This window comes from Podarcis bocagei (genome assembly GCF_964188305.1).
Source record: "Podarcis bocagei genome assembly, chromosome: 15".
Lineage (NCBI taxonomy): Eukaryota > Metazoa > Chordata > Lepidosauria > Squamata > Lacertidae > Podarcis > Podarcis bocagei.
The window spans coordinates 27,721,440-27,737,603 of NC_138141.1; the positions used below are offsets into that span (position 1 = coordinate 27,721,440).

General features: G+C 43.5%; 1 protein-coding gene and 1 long non-coding RNA gene across 9 annotated transcripts in view; one reads left to right on the forward strand and one right to left on the reverse strand.

Annotated features, from left to right (window-relative positions):
* NTM (neurotrimin) overlaps nucleotides 1–16,164 on the reverse strand; it is an 825,333-nt gene that overhangs the window by 543,670 nt on the left and 265,499 nt on the right. The gene's annotated exons all lie outside the window — the stretch shown is intronic.
* The window catches only part of LOC308574727, a 284,187-nt gene continuing 276,310 nt past the window's right edge, over nucleotides 8,288–16,164 (forward strand). The window contains exon 1 of the long non-coding RNA XR_014002577.1: nucleotides 8,288–8,520. This is a non-coding gene — a long non-coding RNA (uncharacterized lncRNA). The remainder of the gene's footprint in view (nucleotides 8,521–16,164) is intronic.

Consider the following 16,164-nt stretch of genomic DNA (forward strand, 5'->3'; position numbering starts at 1 on the left):
CTCAGAGGCATCTCCATCCCAAAAGGGCTACTTAACCTTCATGGCACTTGACCCCCAAGGTCAGCTTTTCCTCTCCTGTACATAGTCTGAGCATAGTCCATATAGGCTTTCATGGCATAATGCATGGAGATCCAACCCAAAAGGCGAACCAAAGCAAAAACATTCACAAAGGCAAACAGAGTTGATCCCCTTGCGAGGTCGGCATTTTAAGCAGGTCGGAGCTAGTAAATCCATATGTAAAGGGCTGTGTCTCCCGGGTGGGTCTACTGCAAGCTCAAGCCGAATTAAACATTACAGGAACACACCCGTCCAAGCGGTAATGCTAAGCAGGGCTTGCTGGCATCCACAGTCACAGTACAAAGATCGTTTAGAAACACAGATACAACTCATTTGCAGGGTCTCAGTGGGAAGGGGGAAATGTGCAGCTTGTTTCCATTGGGTCTTATTATCATGCATTATGTGCAGGCTAGCATATGAATTTGCCCAGTGTGTGACGCTATAATGGCACAGCCTGCCGTGGTGCACAGGTGAACGGAAAAGGAGAGTTGGAAGCAAAAGTAATAACAGAAAAGAACCTCAATTCAACTCTGCTATGAGTGAAGAATGAAGAGGAAGAGGAAGTGGGGCTGGAAGAAGTATATATGACTGCTATTGAATAATGAATTTGAGGCTCAACTGTGGCAAAAGTATTCCCCCAAGGAATCTGAGTCACTGCATTTCCTGGCCAGTGTACATCAGAACTACCTAGAAGCTGGTGGAGCTGATGGCCAGTGTACATCAGAACTACCTAGAAGCTGGTGGAGATCCACACACAGCTCCGTTGAAGGATGTAAGGTAGAGAGGAAACGGGCTGCAGCTGCTGGAGTTGCCATGACAATTTCACCTGGATTGAATGTGGGGGATTCTCCCCAGGTGGAAAAGTGGAGATATTTCAAAGGAAGCTCTTTCAATAAGATGAGCTCCGATGGTTTTCCCTCCCATCTCCAGGCTGTCGCTGGATTTCATCTAATGCAAAATTTGAAATTAATTTGTTCTGAAGCAGAACCATGAATGAATTGCAAGGGGAGACCAAAAAGGGTTGGGGGAAGATTAGCAAAATGGAAGCGATCTGTATGTTTGTGTGGGGAGCACTGATCTGTCAATGTCCTGCACCAGCCCAGGCAAAATCTGCATGCCACTAACGGTGACTTCCTTGAAGTCCTCAGTGATTGGGCAGGGATATAAGGGATTGGGCAATCCTTGAAGCATCCTAGAGGCAAATTGTTGAGGGCCGCATAAACTGAGTTCCGTGTTGGCCCCATCAACAGTCTATCCACAGCACGTTGCACAGTTGAAGTAAGGCCTGAAGGCACTTGATGCAAGAACTTCCTGAAGCTAAGCACATCTCAATCTAGTTACTTCCTGGATAAGAGACACTGGGCAACCCTATGGGCATCACAAGGTATTTCATAGGACAAAAGGTAGGAGATGAAAAATGATAAATAAGTGTTCAAACTTAAGCAGGGAAATCCAAACCTTAACATGCCTTTTCAAGCCTCTGAATAGGCTGTGATAAAAAACCGAAGGTGGGTTTCAGAAAGAAAGGAACCCAGAATGCATTTGAATAAAGATAAATGTGAAACATTCATGCATAGTGGTGGTGGGTCTAACTACCTGAGGAGACAAAGTCAGAAACCGACTTTGGAGAATTAAATGCTTTTAAATTACACTGATTACTGCTTTTGGTTGGGACAATGCTATTGGCCTCCATAATGTAATTACAATAATCATATATTGCGATGGCTTGACAGGAGGGCAGAAAGAGGTAGGCGGGAATGGCCAGGAAACAAAGACAAGGGTAATTAGGGAAGGAAATGTAAAAATAAAACCTATATTTCTACTTTGGGCGCATTCTCCAGGGAGGAATAAAGTGCTGTTTTTTTTAATACAAAAAATAAAATAAAAAAATCCCCTACAGAATGATCATTATATCACTTTTATTTATTTTTTATTTCATAAAAAAGAACATTAACGGTCTTTATTCTGAAATGTGTTATGCAAAGGAGTTTTTCTGTCAGCTTTCTTTCAGCTTCCTCTCCATCTGCATTTTAAACCCATACCCCCCATGTCCCAGGGATGCCACCTTTCCCATGACTCCCAGTTTTTCTGGGATGTAATCTTTCCGTGGCTCCCAGTATCCCAGGGATGCTACAGTTCCCATGACCCCCAGAGATCCTAGATGATGCAGCAAGCATTTGTTGCCACCCTGTGCTTTTTGGGGGAGAAATAGTGGAGTATCACTTGATATTGCTCAGTTCTTGCATACGCATTCCTAGGAGCCTTGCTCACACTGTGAAGCATGAAGGATAATGGAAAGTGCTCCTAGGAACGCCTCTGTAGGTACTCTTGCCTCTAGGCATTGGCACGCAGCAATGACATCATCACTACAAGGCAGAAATGAGAGCTCCAGCCTCCTCCAAACCTTCACACTTGGAGCAGGAATCAACCACCTCTGGCATGTCTAAAACTGAGAAGAACCTGCTGGCAAAAGGAGCCAGACTGCTGTGTTTTTGTGTGAATTGCTCATGGGAGGGTGCATCCTGGATGGAAGGAGTTAAACCCTGAGTAGCAACAGAGAGGCAACGGGCAACCTCCTCCGAGGAAGAGATAGTGATTCTTCAGTATTAAAATTTCAGGGGAGATTGAAGGCTGATGAGAGTCAAGGTGAGAGACCTGAATCATGCAAAGGCAGGCATACTTTAGATAAGTTAGGCACATGAAGTGCTAGTCATACAAATGGGACCTTTTCAGTGGTGGCCCCCCAGTTATGGAATGCCCTCTTCAGAGTGGATTGTCTGACACCTACTACTACTGACAACAACAACAATTTCATTACTTATATGCCGCCCATCTGACTGGGTTGCCCCAGCCACTCTTGGCAGCCACAGCCTGCTCTCCAATCAGGCTGGGGTTACAACAATTAAAACATAATGTTAAAAGTCAGTGTTAAAACCAGATTAAAACCATTTACAGAAACTGGTGGATCCTAAACAATATACATCCCAGGCATCAATAGCCAGGAGGGTAGAGAGCTATGACTTTTCAACACCAGACAGAGACCCACTTTGGGTTTTTTTATTTTATTTTCTCACGCTTAAAAAAATTATTTTAGAATTTCCAGCCTCTGCCTTTCACTTTGGTCTGAGAATAATGCCTTTTGTGTTGTTTTGTTTTTAGCTCTGCAAGGATTGTTTTTTGTGCCTTCCTCTGCTAAATGAATGCTGCTGAAGCTGTGTTAGCCTCTCCCTTTGATAGGACACCTTGTTTTATGCTGTGTTCGCACTCTTGATGACTGCTGTTTTAAATGGTGATTTTAATGGGTTCTAAAAAGCTCAAATGCTTGCACAACATTTTGCAGCATTCAGGATGGCGTTGCTTTGGAATTCGGAGCCTTTTCCTTTGCAGCCTCTGTGTTTAAAATATGGACACCACAAAGCAAATGTATAAATACTAGGGGCTGTTGCCGCTGCTCACACTGCTTGCCAACCTCACCTACCCTCTCACCACTAGAACCCCTGGTGTTGTTTCAACCAGTAAATAATTGTTGTTTACCATGTCACCTCTGCAAATGTTTCCTGACCTAACAAATACTATACCCCACCCTTGTTGCCAACCCCAACCCTTCCCTTTACACTTCACCCAAGCCTCCCATCTCTTCACAGTTCCTTCAAACTATCTGCCATTTTAAAACCTGCTTTCTTATTTACTCTTCTCCCTCACCATAACATCTTGCAAAGCCAGGGTTAGGATGAGGCACTGCAGATCCTCCAGTGAGAGCTGTGTGATGACAGCCTTACAATTAGATACAGATATACAGTGGTACCTCGGGTTACATATGCTTCAGGTTACAGACTCTGCTAACCCAGAAATAGTGCTTCAGGTTAAGAACTTTGCTTCAGGATGAGAACAGAAATCGTGCTCTGGCGGCGTGGTGACAGCAGAAGGCCCCATTAGCTAAAGTGGTGCTTCAGGTTAAGAACAGTTTCAGGTTAAGTACGGACCTCCAGAACAAATTAAGTACTTAACCCGAAGTACCACTGTAGAGATATGGATATAGATAGAGATACAGATACAGATACAGATACAGATACAGATACAGATACAGATACAGATACAGATACAGATACAGATACAGATACAGATATAGATATAGATACAGATACAGATAGGGCCTTCTTGGTAGTGGCACCCGCCCTGTGGAACACCCTCCCACCAGATGTCAAAGAGAAAAACAACTACCAGACTTTTAGAAGACAACTGAAGGCAGCCCTGTTTAGGGAAGCTTTTAATGTTTAATAGATTATTGTATATTACTATTCTGTTGGAGTTAGGAGAAGGGCCGAGCTGCTAACCCCATCCCGAACATCGCACCCACCCTCAAAAGTCCTGGCTTCTCAATTGCATGGTGCAGCCTCTATGACAGGTGTGGCGAGGAACCTCTCACCTGGGAGGGGATCAAATGCAGCCCTCTGTTTTGTCCTTGGGACTCTCTGAAAGCCACACCTCTTCCTGAGACCACACCCATCTCTTGCCCTGATCTGCACCCTCCTCAAATGTTTTTGTTTGCTGGGATTTGTCCTTGAACTGTGCAAATGCTTCTCCTTTTCCTGGATGAAGGCTGGAGAGGTCTGAGGATGTGGATATACAGAAAGTTTTGGCATTTGCATGGCTGGAGTGCAGCCTTAGTGTAAAAAAGGTAAGAGTCCCATCCCTTGCTTTATGGCCCCGGGAAGGGTGATCTCTAGGAAATGGAGCCCCCTGGTAGAGGCACAGCCAGCTCTGCCTTCAGGCACTCCAATGTGTGGAGCAGAGTAGATTTGCAACACTAGGAGCAGGACCGGGAAAAGTCCTACTTTATTTGGAGACCAGGATTCAACATCCCCAGTTGGCCATGGAGGTCATGGGTGACCTTGGGCTGGTTCCAGGTTCTCAGCCTGATCTACCTTACAAAGTTGTTGTGAGGATGTAATGGGGAGGAAGAGAGCAACATACACCACCTTGAGCTCCCTGGAGGAAAGACCAGATGGAAATGCAGTAATCAATCAACAAATACTGAAAAGGGACTACAGTGATCCTTTGGTTACTTATTTCTTGCAGCACCCTAGCTGTTAGTTCACAGCACATGGTTTAGGGGAATTGCTGCTTCTGAAAAAATGCATCTGTGTGTGTATGTGTGTGTATTTTATAGCAAAGCACAACACAGAGGGTTTAGGAAACATAAAGGTTTCCAACTGAGTGAACACCAAATGGAAGATTACAGTCTCGTTTGCAAAGGATTCGTCATTGACCCAAATTAAACCAGTCATCTCCCCTTCCACAGCAAACAGGACTGCCTGTTGAGCTAATTGGAAGCTCCTCCTTTATTAGGATAATCTGATTTGGAGACCTTGTGTTTCCTTGCAGAGATCTGTCATCCAGGTATTGTATCTCCCCTGCCCCTTACAGCACACAAACAGGAACCTAACACTTCACCAGAAACTTGTATCTCATTTCTCCAGTTATGGTTAGATTTGGCTCAGGCAAATCATGCCATCTAGGAACTGTATTTCCCAACACACAGTTTCGACTAGTGTACTTTTCAAAAAAATGTATGCAGTTCTGACTAATCTACACATTTTTGAAATGCATCTTCCCCTAATATAATGCATAATTGTATTTGAATTTCCTGAATATATGAATTATTACCAGTTTTCTTGTTGGCTTGCCTTACCCCATACATGCCCACTCAACTGCTTTGATAACTGGAAATGGCACTGTTACAGTCACCACACAAAACCTGTCCAAACTTGCAGTGAACGTGTCTCTTAGTGTGGCAGCACCTGCACATTGGAACTCCCTGCCTATTGATATCAGGCTATCACTTTCGCTGCCATCTTTCCAGTGTCTGGTTAAAACATGCTTATTTAGGGGGACTTCCGGGGAGGTGCCTCCAGTAATGGCGGAATTCCTCTGACCGGGAAGAATTTGCCCCGTGGGAATTTGGCTCTGACCGCCTCGGCGAGGCGGAGACCCGCAAAAAATCACAGGTGGGAGAAGCCTGTGAACGTGGGATTCGGCGGGCACCTTTTGCGCCTCCCCTACTCGCAGGGAAACCCGGTTTCGGGGGTCCGGAGCGACGTGGGGTGAGCGGCGCGGTGCTTCGAATTGTCTGCTTCTTCCACGGAGCGAAGCTGCATAGCTGTTGCCGGAGAGCGCTGACCTTTTCCTGTGGACAATTTGACTTTAAAGTAATTACCCGTGAGTAGAGCTGAAGTGGGAAAATTGGATTTCTAAACGTTTAATTTGGTACCGTAACGGGGAGGTTCAAAACAGGAAGTTTGCCTTCCCCTTTTGTAAATAGACTGAAGCAAGAAGGCGGCAAGCTGAAGTCTTGGAAAGCCTTTTGTAAAAGACTAAATTTCCATCAGCAAAGAACATTAAACCCCCCCCCCCCTTGGAGGCAGGAGAAGAGGGGGGGCGAGTTGCGGACTGAGTATGCCTGTGGGAGAGAGTGAAGAGAGCTAAAATACCGCTGCTCTGACCCTGGAAATGGGCTGCTAGCAGGAATGACGTCTTTTGGAATGTTCATTGACAGTGTTTAGAACGTTAATTGACAGCTAGCTAAATAAGAGAAATACATTGTTTCTACTGTCTCCGGCTGCTTTAAAAAGGAGTAAAAGTAACTGAAAATTGAAACTAACTTTGGATTGTTTGAATTGTGTCTAAAAGAGGACATTATTGACTATTACAAATAGAAACTGTTTCCCCCTAGTGGAAGCCTTTGAAGCTGGTTGTTTTACAAGAGTTGGGCTAGGGGAATTTCCAGCTGCAAGATAAAAAACTGTGAGACTCTGGGACTGACCTTGAATCTTTTAAGTGCTATGGCAAATGGAAGGGGAAAAACAGACCAGTCAACTGCTGACAAAACATTAAGGTCTGGGAGGACTTGGCAACAACCCAGGAGAGGTTCATCATCAGGCCCCCCTGCTTCTTCTTCTGCTGCCTTTGAACCAGTACATTCAAAACCAAGAGGAATGTTGACAGAAGAGGCCTTAGTGGCTGCATTATATAAGATAAATGATTCACTGGAACAGCTTAACAAGAAAATAGACATGATAAATGCGAAAATGGATGTTTCAACTACTAAAACCAACTTAAATATAGAAAGTATAAATAATACTAATACAGAAACCACCCAGAAATTGATACAGGAATCTACTTTGATACGGCAAACTGCGGAGGAAGCAAGGGAGAAAGCCGTTGCTGCTGAATGTATTTTTTAAATTTTTTTAGAAGTTTTTATTGGATTTTACAAGGTATAGAAAAATGCAAAGACAGGAATAAGAAACAACAACAAAAAAATAGAAGCACTAATACATGCTACAAAATACAACAACACACACATTAAGCACAAAAGATACAAAATACATACGTTAAAAACTAATAGCAAAAAGAAAAACACATATAAGAAAAAACACAAAAATTTCTTCTTTCTTAATTTTAGATCTTCAATTCACATATTCTCCTGACTTCCTCACGTCCCCCGTTCTTGTATCCCTTTTCAAAATTAGTTCAGCAAATTCATAGCCCATTAATTTACCTATTATTGGTTTAATCTTAAATTTTATCTTGTTGCTAGAACCCCCACAATTCATTTCAATGTCATCAACATTCAGAAATTTTACAATGTTTCTGCAAATAGATTTTAAATTTCCCCCAATCTTCTTCCACTTGCTCTTCTCCCTGGTCTCGTTGCTGCTGAATGTAAAGTAACACAACTGGAGAGAAAGAGAGCCCCAGCCCTACAGAGGCAATTTGTTGACGCTTGCTATGATTGAACTTAAAGAAAAACAGATGAATCTGAGTATTAGAGTTCACCTTTGGTGGACATGCCCAAGGATTAAGACTCTCTGGGAGATGATTTATAACGAAATGAAAAAGGTATTTAAATATACCCTTTTGAAGAAACCAGAGGCCTTTCTCCTGGGCATGGCCGGCCAATTGGTGTTAAAGAAGGATAGAACTTTTTTTTTTTTTTTTACGTATGCAACAATAGCAGCAAGAATACTCATCGTGAAGTATTGGAAGACACAAGATTTACCCACCCGGGAAGAATGGCAGATGAAGTTGATGGACTATATGGAATTGGCGGAAATGACTGGCAGAAATCCGAGACCAGGGAGAAGAGTCGGTGGAAGAAGACTGGAAAAAGTTTAAAGACTATTTATAGAAATACTGTGAAATTAATGAATGCTAGAAGAATGTTGGAATGAAGTTATATGGCTTTAGTAGAAATGTTATAAGGAATTAAGTATAAATAGATTAATAGAATATTAAAGGAAAAAATATGGTTAGAATGTGTTAAGATAATTATAGGATAGAAAACAGAGGAAGATGGAAAGGAATTGCTGAAACAATTAATAGAAGTGGAATACAAAAAGGGAGGTGCGAGGAGGTCGTTGAAATAAGTGAATGAAAGATAAGATATTGAAATTGTTTGACGTGTTTTAAAATTGTTTTTGTTTTGTTTTGTCAGTTTAATGTGTGAGTGTTGTGTAGTGTTTGTGTATTGTATTGTATTGTATTGTTCTTTTTTATTGTTCTTTTCTTTTTGTGTAGTGTTTAAATTGTTGAAAAAGTAATAAATATTATTTTTTAAAAAAATAAAAAATAAAACATGCTTATTTAGGCAAGCCAGCCACACTGATGCTGATTTTAATTGTCCTTTCAAATGCTCCAACTACTTGTTGTTATTGTTCATTCAAATTACTTGTAAACCGCTTAGAGGATTTGTTGTAATTAAGCAGTATATAAATTTTGATAAATTATAATAATAAAAAATATAAATTGCATGCATTTCTGCGCATGTTACATGGCTGGAGGGTTGAATGGAAATTTTCAGAGAAGTATGGTTTTTGGAATGACTGTGGCTTTGTTCACATATTGTTGGGGAGCTGCAGATTATGTAGCCTGGCCTTTAAATGGGAACAGAATAAAATTTCTCCTCTATCCCTATCAAAAAGGATGGGCAAAGTCTCTAAAGCTACATCCAGTTAAGTGTATGTGATGTTCCTAAGGGGAAAGAGCGAGATTCTGAAAATCACACACGCGCGCAGTCCCTCCTCTCAAGCATGTATTTGCAGGAAGCCCCCCTCCCCCATGGGGGCAGTTCAGAACGTCACTCTCCCTTCTCTAATCAGTACATGGCAGCAACATCTTGTAACACGGCTTCTCCCCAATGGTATCTGCTATTAACAGCTGACACTTCATTTCAACAGAGCCTCGGGACTGTCTAAATATTTGCCACAAATACGTGCCGTTCTTTCGTCTTGCGATGCGGCTCAGCTGCCCCTCTCTGGGGTGGTGGTTTTGACTTTGATTTCTTTACACACTGCAAACACAACACCTGCTTAAGTGAGAGCCTTTGCCAAGCGAGATTCAGCTGAGGTTGCAGGGAGGATTTTGACCGGAAGGAGAAGGAGAAAGGAAAAGTTTTGCCAGAGGAGTCTGTCACTGTGACTGCAAACACTTAGAATCCTAGAATCAGAGAATTGTAGAGTAGGGGGGAGACCATGAGGATCATCTAGTCCAACTCCTAGGTGGCTGTCTCATACTGGGATCAAACCTGCAACCTTGGCGTCATCAGCACCATGCTTTACCAACTGAGCTATCCAGGCTGACCAGAAGCACTGAGGCAAGAGGCCACAGGCTGAAAAGGTGGCAAAGACGCATGTCTTTTAGGAAATGGAAAAATTCTAGGAGCATTCTGGGGAACGGAAGTGTCAAGGGGATGATCAGTCAAGAAAGCCAAAAGAAGCCAGCCATAACATGTATGCAACTGCATATTTCCCAGTCTGGAATGCCCCTAACCCATGCAAAATCTGTCAAAATCAACCTTACTTCCTTGGTGTCATGCATTCTGGAGCTAAATTTAGGAAACACACTTTGCTTTTTGTACAGCATCCCTCAGTAGTGAGATGTAGGGCTGGGCAATATCTAGTTTTCAACATTGCAACATATCACCACTTAAACATCACAATCTACTGATATATCACGATGTCTGAAGTAAGGATGGAGTTATGTAGAGGCGTTGGCCGGCTTCATGGTATTCCCTGCATCCTGCTTTTTCCATGGTGCATGAGTGCGTGCACACACACACACACATGATTCACAATATATTGCCAGGTCATATATTATGAAACCGGTCTCACAATATGGACTTCAAACTGGTTTTGGATGGTATATCGATATATCACCCAGCCCTAGCGAGATGGGGATCCCATTGCTCTTAATATATTGTAGGACTCCATCAGTCCAACCAGCATGCCAATGGTCAGCGATTATAGGAGTTACAGTCAAGTGACATTGCCATCGCCGCCACCATTGTCATTTTCATTCTACTTCATATAGCAACATATTGAAGTGCTTTATATGAAAACATCTCAGGCGTCTCAACAACAAGGGTGGTTGAATGTCCTACTTTACAGAGTACACTCCTCCAGTGGAAGAAGTCACCCATATGAAGGGCTGCCCAGTCCAAGTCTGGCTTAAAGATAAAATGGGATGAAAGGAAGAGGGACCCTGAAGTTGCCCAGCCATAGCAGACTGTGCCAGGCACAGGTCACCGCCTATTGCCCTATGGCAAGAGGTCTCATCCCCCGCCCCCATCTGAATACGTCTGATTTTAATGTTCAAAACATATATCAAGGTGGCTGGCAACAAAGCTACAGTGAAATCAATCAATAAATATCTGTAAAACACAAATAGAAATGTAAAAAAACTGCATTAGATACCGGTTGGTTAAAGAGAAAGAAAACTCATATTGTAAAGGCCTGTCTAAAAGGTACCATTTTTAAGAGGTGCTTGAACGTTGTCAGGTTTGGTTCCTGCCAAATCTCTACAAGCAGGAAGTTTCACAGGTCACTCAAGTGAAAGCCTCAGTCTCTAATGAAGAGCACCTGAACCTGCAGGGTGTGGGGAACCAGCAGATGTACCCCATCAGAGGATCAAGGTGATCGAGGTAGAGTATTAGGGATCAGGTGGTCCTTGAGGGACTTTGGGTCCAAGCTGTTTGGAGCTTTGTGAATTAACACAAGAATCTTGGACCTGGCCAAGCAGCAAATTGGTATTGAGAGGTGTTGTGTTTCTAAATTTACACCTGTGCCTACAATTGAGCACATGCATCTTTTATATAAACCTGCACCATCTATATCTCCTCTTTTCAGCAATGCATCCCCCCCCCCTTTTTGGACAATGCTTTAAGATGCTTTAAGGGCATGGAATTAAGTACTCACTGCCCCCACTCAACAGCCCCATTGCCCAGACATAAAGAGGCCGTTCCACTATCCCAGCTGGGTTTATTTATTTATTTACTTCATCCGTTTAAGGCTGCATCAAATGCTCATCCCACTCAGAGCAGATGCATCAGAGTTCATGGGCTTGAACTTAGTTACATTCATTCTAATGGGTCTGCTGTAGGTGATTGTTAGTTGGATTGTTAGCTGGATGCAAACCCATCATTTCCCACCTTTTAGAACCTTTTAGAACATTTCTCACAAGGTAGCGAAGAATAGAAAATTAGACGTATCACTATAATCCATAAAACCTTCCAATAATACTTCAAGCAACACCCGAGCAACAGCAGGTCCCTGCAAATCTCCAGTCCTTATCATTTTATTTATTTGAAAACAAACATAATGAAAATCTGGAAGTAAGGGCCTGGTCTCTCTTCTCAACAAGCAAACACTCCAGCCCCATCTGCAGCCATGGAGAATTAAAATGCTTGTTTGTTTTTGGTTGTAACGGTCAGCAGAATGGCTGTGTATAAACTTGATGTCTTGAGGGCCCCTGCCACAGGCTCTCTTTTGGATTTCAAATAAAAATGACAGACCTCGTTTGTCCCCAGTCAATGCCACACCTGGCACCAAAGTCTGGAAAAATCCATCCCTGGGCTTCATTCCACTTGCCCACCAGCGATTACCAGAATGACAATTTATTTTATGACAATGGGGGGGGGGCGTGATCGACAGAGAGGGGACCAGATTGCAAATGAGACATCCTCGTTGCATGAGGGTTTGCCCACCTCAGTTGTTATTTGACTTCCCTTCCATTGTGTGAGAAGTTAAACCATGTTCAGATGCAGAATTAAAGCTGCCTGTTAGCAATGGCCCAGGTTTTTGGTGGAGATAGAACTGAATAAACATAGCAGAAGGTAGTGAGATAGGATAATTAACCAGTGTGCTAAGGAACTTTCCTTCTGCTTTGACAATGGAACATTAAGCAGAAGTTTAGGGTCACAAATTGGACAAAACTGAAAAGGATGCTAAATGCACGGGCTAATCCTGAAACTCCCTAGCTCTTTATTATTTGCCAGAACATCTTACTGAAATTCTCTTTCCCTTGATGCTGTTCCTGCTTGATGTTTCCTTACCTTATATTCTCCCCCCACCCCAGTGTCACTGAACAGGGTCAGGAAAACAGCAAAAGCAGTTAACCCAGTCGGGTAGAGCCAGACTAGCTTTTTAGCAGCAGGGTAGCAGGCTGGTCAGCATAGTGCAGGTGCACCAGCGGGAGCACTGGATTGGCTCCTTGTTTATTCTGCCATCAGTTAATTCCTGCCATTATACATACCCTGTTGCATGGGTGAAATGCATTATTTATTGCCTCTTAGATCCTACACAGTTTGCAAGGATATCAACAGCTTGTTGTTTCAGTGCAATGGCATAGAAAAGGAACAACTTTTTGTGACAACAAATATTGTGATAGTGAACAGCAGTTGCTGCAGCTAACAAGCATGTTGCAAAACAGAACAAGAACCTATCGACGTGGTCCAAAACGCTCATCACCAAATTACCTTTTCAAGCTCTCTTGAATTCTGGAATGTTACCCACTTTTACCATCCCACTCTCACCATTCATAAATGTGACTATTGCACGAATAGCTACATAAAATCTGTTAACAGCTTTCATTTATTGTGGCCATTTGAGTGTGATGCTCATAAACTCTTGTAAGGAAATCATTGCCATTACATTGCCATTTCAGCAGGTAAAACACCCACACCCCCACACACCAATGAGTGCAGTTACAAAAAGTCCTAAGAGGTATGGAAAGAAAAGATCCAGTGTATTAGCAAACATTAACAACATGGGCGCAAATATATTCCTCCAAAAATGCTGAACAAGAAGCACATCACAAAGACCTGGGATCAGCCTTTGCAAACTTGGTGTCCTCCCGATGTTTGGTGACTACAACTCCCATCATCCCCAGGCAGCATGACTGTGATGGCTGGGGGCCAATGGGAATCGTCATCCAAAATGGCACTGAGTTGGTGAAGGCTGCCTTGAACAATGGTCATTCATCACTCTATTGGAGCTACAGAACAACTCAACACTCACGTCCCATCCACCTGCTCTGTCTCTGCTTTGCAGTACAGAGCATCCAAAACAACTGGGATATCCGTTTCAAATGCCTCTCCTTGAACCCCTCCTCAAATTATTAAAAAAATAATAATAGAGTAACACCAACCGTAAAGAAAGGCACTTTCCGCCAGTTCTAGGAACATCTCCTTCAAAAGTCCTTCCTCAAAGGAACCACAACAACAATGAAATCTCTTGTTAAGGTGATGCCTACCTGAGCCATCCTTTGTGGATCCACCTCTTCCCTCCTGATCGTCCTCTCTGCTTTGCTTTGCTTTCTCACGGCAAATGTCTCATTCTAAGTTTTTATTTTTGCCACTTTAAGAAAAAAAATATAGATAACCTGCGCAGAACTCTGCCGTAGGGATGAGCAGAATAAAATGTCACTTACCTGAAAGAGAGAAAAGGGGAGGGGGGGAGAGGAAAGCAAAGCATTAACACGAGTTCCTTTGAAATCAGGTCAACATCAAGCTTTGAAATTGCAACAATGGTGACAATTTTCCCTGCACCCCCTTCACTTTTTGATGAAATCCTTTACTCTTCAAAACTCATTTCCCAAGGCCAAACATTCCCTTCATTATCCCTCTTTTTTGTTTCCATTATACCAACACCCTTCTTGTTCATCCCTGGAGAAAGGAGGTCAAGAGAGTGGGGCAGAGAAAAGTACATCAGAGAGACTCAAAAACAAAAACACTGCCAGGTGTTCACTGTATGGAGGAGACAAATGAAAATGAGCCATCATTGTTTTGGGGGATTTAGAATGGAGACTTTTCTTACACACATCTCAGGATGAGTAAAGAGCAGCAAAAGGTCCTTGCCTTTGGCTGCTTGGGGTGAAAACAGGGCAGAGGGGGTTTGGGCAGAAGGAGATCAAAGCTGGGGCACAGGACCAGCCAGGACTGAGGGATCGGTGGCCATCAAGATGTTATTAGACTCCAGCTCCCAGAATTCTTGACAACTGGTCATGCTGGCTGGGGCTGATGGGAGTTGGTATCTCACAACATCTGGAGGGCCACACACTTCATCCCTGAGCTAGGACAACTGTGAACAGCCAAGATAGGTGCAGAAGATCACTGAAAATGAGCCACCTGTTTTTACTACCTGCTTGGTGGTGCACAAGCAGAAATCTTCAGGTAGAGACTAGACAACTATCTGTAGGGATGGTCTCACTTGCAATTTCTTGCATCAAGCAAGGGGACAAGATCACTGATAGGGAACCAGCTAGATTCAAAATTCTCCCATATGCGCTGGTCACTTTGACAAGTGGGTGGGGCTGCCCACTTGTCAATCACATGTCACATGAATCAGGTAAATTCAAGCTGGACTGCAAAGGAAGAAAGAATTGGGAGTGGACTTGCTTTCCCACTCCTAATCTTTCCTTTTCTGTTAAACCCTGAAGGTTTATCTGACCCACAGCTGATGCCATGTGATGTAGGAGGCATGCTGTTGTGTTCATGTCCTGCTTTGGGCTTCCCATTGTCATCCAGTTGGCCACTGTGAGAACAGGAGACTGACCTAGATGAGCCATTGGTCTGATCCAGCAGGCTCTTCCTTTTTAGGGGGTTAAAAAGGCAGAGGGTAAAGGGACCCCTGACCATTAGGTCCAATCGTGGCCGACTCTGGGGTTGCTGCGCTCATCTCGCTTTATTGGCCAAGGGAGCCGGCATACAGCTTCCAGGTCATGTGGCCAGCATGACTAAGCCGCTTCTGGCGAACCAGAGCAGCACACGGAAACACTGTTTACCTTTCTGCTGGAGCGGTACTTGCACTTTGACGTGCTTTCGAACTGCTAGGTTGGCAGGAGCAGGGACCGAACAATGGGAGCTCACCCCATTGCAGGGATTCGAACTGCCGGCCTTCTGATTGGCAAGTCGTAGGCTCTGTGATTTAACCCACAGTGCCACCTGCATCCCTTTCAGGAGGTTAGTTTGGCCCAAATCATGGCACAGGCCAAACAAGGATATTTAGTGGCTAGAATGTCAGGCTATGACCTGGGAGACCAGGGTTCAAATCCCCACTCAAACATTATGCTCCCTGGGTGTGACTTCGGGCCAGTCACTGCCTCTTAACCTAACCTAACTTGCAGGGTTGTTGTAAGGATTAAATGAGGGGGGGAGAGAACCATGTATGCCACTCCAAGCTCCTTGGGGGAAAAGGTGATATATACATGCAATAAATAAAATAAAATATATTGGAGAGGCAATCCAATCGTAATCTTCTTCTCATTACTCTGCTTTTCTTTTTTTGCAAGAGAGAGCGTTAAATTTTCAACCCGTGTGAGGTGTCAGTGGCCGTTAGGGGGAAATCCAGTCCCCTTCTGCAGAAAAAATGAAGCCCACGCACTAGAGCTGCATTTAGCAATTTGCTCAAGGCCACAGAGGAAATCTGCACTTGGTATATAGACACTGGCGGAGATAATATCAAGTTCAGCAGAGTAGCTTACAGACAAGGTTATGCAGCATTATTAGTACCTTTCCGACACGCGAGCATGCAGACTTCAGCTAATTCAAAGCACATTGCCACAGAGGTAGGTCCAGTCCAGTTGCAGTGAATTAAAATGATGGACAAGATTTCCCCAAAGAGACCATCTGGAAGATTAAAATGTACTTTTTGCACAGGAGTGTTTCCTGCCATGCCTTCTCACCTTCCCCAAAAGCAGGCCATCGCCCAGCTTCAGAGAGTCGGAAAGGCCTACACATTACTGCTTGCTCAGGAACCAGATTAACAACCA